Genomic DNA, 4,559 nt, shown 5'->3' with positions numbered 1-4,559 from the left:
ACCACCTCTGTTTTAATTAAGGTTAGCATATTTAAGTTGTTTCTTCACACACCTCCAGATTTCAGTTTATGCACCCTTACTTTTAATATTGGATTTTGTTTATTTATTTGCTTCATGCACTCCCCAATGTAATAACCCCACACCCCTTTCATTATGTTTTAGTTTATTTTACGTACATGCGTTTTCACTAAGCACACACCCATTTCCTTTATTTTCTTCTTAGATATAATGATTTACTTTACTTTATGCACCCCGCATTTTACTTTAATGCACCCCGTGTTTACTTTATGCACCCCACATTTTTCTTTATGTATCACGTTTCCGCATTTTTTAAGTAAATTTCAATCACGTCATTTTCAAAAAATAATAAAAATATTTTAAATTGAAATAAAAATTAAAATAATTTTAAAAAATAAGAATAAATAAAAATTTAAAATTATTTTCTTTATTCTTTGTTTTGGTGTCTAATCGGCCGCTCGCGTCGTACGACACTTTCTTTTAAAATGCAAAAATATTAAAAATTGTTTTTGGTGTCTAATTGATCGTTCGCGTCACATGACACTTCTTTTAAAAATATAAAAATATAAAAATTATTTTGGTGTCTAATCGTCCGCTCGCGTGGTACAACACTTTCTTTTAAAATGCAAAAATATTAAAAATGTTTTTGGTGTCTAATTGACCGTTCGCGTCACATGGCACTCTCTTTCTTATCAATAAAAAAGTTATAAAGAGGTGTTTGATGTCTAATCGACCGTTCGCGTCGCACGACACTTCTTTTTAAATAAAAATTATAAAAATAGTTTTGGTATCTTATCGACCACTCGCGTTGCACGATACTTCTGTTTAAATAAAAATTATAAAAATATTTTGGTGTCTAATTGACTGCTCGCATCACACGACACTTCAAAAAAATACAATATATAAAAAATGATTTTTGTGTCAATCCGGCCGCACGCGTCGCATGACACTCATTTTCAAAAATGTCAAAAGACAGCTTTAAAAATTAAATATTCTAATCAAGTTTTATCAAGAACTATGTGATCCTTGATTCTCCATTGTGAATGGAGATACGTAGGAGTAGGACAAGTCCTTGTCAGGATCACTTCACAACGATCAAAAGGTTTTCCAAATCATTTTCAAATAATTTTATAAAGAACTACGTAGCCCTGATTTTTCATTTTTAATGAGAATACGTAGGACCAAGGTTAATCCTTGTCGGGTCCTTTTCACTCAAAAATATATTTGTTCAAATTATGTTCTTACTTTTGGGAAAAATAAATATTTAAAATAAACACATCTCTTTTGCAAATTTAATTAAAGGTACCGCCTTTGGGCGGGCGCTGTAGGGTGCTAATACCTTCCCTACGCGTAACCGACTCCCGGGCCCAAAATTTGGTTTTCGCAGACTTTATTTTATTTTTATGGTTTTCCATAGTTTTCTTGAATAAACTATGGTGGCGACTTCTAATCTCTTTTTCCAAATTAACTTATTTTTAGTTTGTCGTCCCGTCGTGATCTAGGTGGCGACACCGAGAGCAGATGATTTGACAGGTGGGCTAGGATATGCTTAGAGGCAGAATTCAGGGGGTACCTGAGTTTTTGAACGGATTTTTATTTTTAGACTTTTGATGTAAAATTTATTATGTGGAATTTTGATGGATTTTGTAATACTGTTATCGCGAACATATGAATTATGTTATATTAAAGTTCTTAATTTCCCGTGTTTTTGGAAATGGTATCATTTTAAATGAGGTTTTATTTTTATTTCCTATTTTATCTGTTTAAAATTAGTAATATTCCTTAGGGATGTTACAACTACTAATTTAGTAATATTGAAGTTGCTAAAATTAAGTAGTGGTAATTTGATCGCTTAACGACAGTGATATCAAATTGCATGCTAAATTGTATGATTAAACCTTTTTACTTTAGCTTACGCTTTCTATTTGCTTGTTTTTTTTTTTGCGTGTGGTTTTCTTCTTTTGCGATGATCATCAAATTATTGATGTGAGCAGATGTCGGAACACCTAGTGGTCATCAGGGTGATGAAAACTCCACAGCGTAGCTAATATTGGGTTGGATTCCCTACTCCGACTACTCTTTAAGATTGTGGCCTATGTATTATCTTTGCTCTACGAGCATGTATTTTGGATAACTGTCAAATGTTTATTCTTGTTCTTTTGTTTTGTTAATGGCATCGTGGTGTGTCTTAGTTTCCTTCCAAGTATTTTGAATAATTGTAAGGAGTGACATTTATACTCCATGACATTGCTCTTTAAATTATATTCTATGTGATGTTTCATTTAATTAAATTTATTCATTAAATGGGACGTTACAACATGTTGAGACCTAGTCTAAAAAAAACATAAAGGACACTGAAAACTTCATCCCAGAGAAGTCTAATTGTATAATAATATCTTTTGCTTGGTATGTCTAGAAACTTGTTTCAAGTGTGAACATTGAACCATATTTAGTATTTTAAAATTTTTAAAATTTATTTATTTTTATTTTAAAAATATTTATAATAATAAATTTTTAACATTAATATTATTATTAAAATTTAGGAAAGAAAGTTAATGAATATTCAATATTAATACTAATATTATCATTTCCTTTGAAAATACAAAACAGTGAAAAAAAATATAAATAGTAGAATGGACTCGTCTAGTGAATTCATACGGTAAAATTGTTATCTTTTAGCACAAATTCATATTTCAAACTTTATTTACAAACTTTACTTTAAAATAAGAAATTGTAAATAGTATAATTAACTTAATAATTGATTTTGTTTTAAAATACAATTGCATAAAATAAATTGTAAAGGATATTTTTTTAATATTTTATTTATTTTTAATTTATTTACAAGGTCATTATTCAGTTACTTATTTATTATTTTACACTATATTTTAATTATTATTATTATTATTATATTAGAGCTAATATGTTATTCTATTATTATTACATATTATTATTTTTATTATTATTATTATTATGTATTATAACATATATTTAATTTTTATTATTTTTAAATTAAAAATATGTATTAAGAATTTTTTTTCTTACTATATAATACTTTGATGTTTTTTAATTAAAAATTTACACTTGGTATTATGATGACATGCATAACCATAACTATTATGTACAGTGGCGGATCTTGATCAAGAGTTTTTGAGGGGCCAAAATAATATGATTAATTGATTTTGATTGAATCATTAGTATAATGTTTGCAAAAAATAACTTCTCTAACTGAACAATTGAATCATTAGATTTGATCATTAGTATAATGTTTCAAAATATGTGAAGAAGTAGAATCTATTTTGTTTTTTCATCTTCACATAGTTTTTCTTTTATCACTTTAAAAAAACATTTATTATTTTATACTTCATCAATATACTTATTTTTTAAATATATTAAAAAATAATTTATTATAATCTAATAAAAAATTTAGAGACGTAATTATTAAAAGAAAAATATATTGTAGTCAAGTCACAATTAAATATCAGTTATGAAAAAACACATAATACATTATTTTTTTACTTCTATAATAATAAAAAATGAATATACAAGATACTCATGAGATAAAAAATAATAATTTTAATAACTATTTTCCTAAACTAATATTTTATTATGAAGTAAGACAAGAGAGTTACATCTTGTTATTCGAGAAAGGAAGGAAACAAATAAGAAATAAGAGCAAAAATAATGAGTATATGTCTAACTTTATTTTTTCTTCAAAAACACAAAAAAAAATACGAGAGTTAAAAACTAAATAGGCAATGAGAAAGTAAATAAAAAATATCTTAATCAATATTTTGTTTAATTACTCTTTTGGTTACTATTTACAAAAATATCAAGGTTCTCCAGTTTTTTTTTTAGTCTCAATTTGATCCCAATTGATTAGTCACAATTTGATATTTTTAGATGAAAACATAGATAAAAAAAATAATTAAACATAAATATTTGTATTCTTTGTTATATTTGATTTTATGTTTTATTATTTATTAGCATTAAATATTGTATTTTATAAAAGAAATAAAAAACCATAATTTAATTTTCATCAATTTCTAAAATATACTATTTATAATTTAAAAAATTTCAAAAACATATATATAATTTAAAAAAAAATAAAAAATATTTGGGGGCCATGCCCTCCAGCTCCATAAAAACTCCGTCACTGATTATGTATATTAAAAAACTTGAATAAAAATATCTAAAGTATTTTATAAAAATATCTAAAGTATTTTTTATTTTCCAAGAGTTTATTGACTTTGGAGTTTTAGTTTTTCTGAGGAAGAAGATGTCATCCAGGCATCATAATTTCAATTTTTTTTCCAAAATTCTATTCATTTACTTAATCTAGATAAGGTAAGTTGAATGTTAAAAATTTGATTGGTTTTTTGCAATGTTCATCGAGTCCAACAAAATCATAATGGTTGGTATGTTGTGTGATGTTCAGCTAATACATATATTTTGTAGAAGAAAAATTTTATATTTATTCTTTTGGTTATAAAATTTAATAATATTATTATTTGCATTGTATGAACTAGGGATGTCAACGGGGC

The sequence above is a fragment of the Vigna unguiculata genome, chromosome 11, assembly GCF_037176805.1.
Source record: "Vigna unguiculata cultivar grain cowpea cultivar isolate G323 ecotype 2 chromosome 11, ASM3717680v1, whole genome shotgun sequence".
Taxonomy (NCBI): Eukaryota; Viridiplantae; Streptophyta; class Magnoliopsida; order Fabales; family Fabaceae; genus Vigna; species Vigna unguiculata.
Note: the sequence above shows the minus strand (reverse complement) of the source record.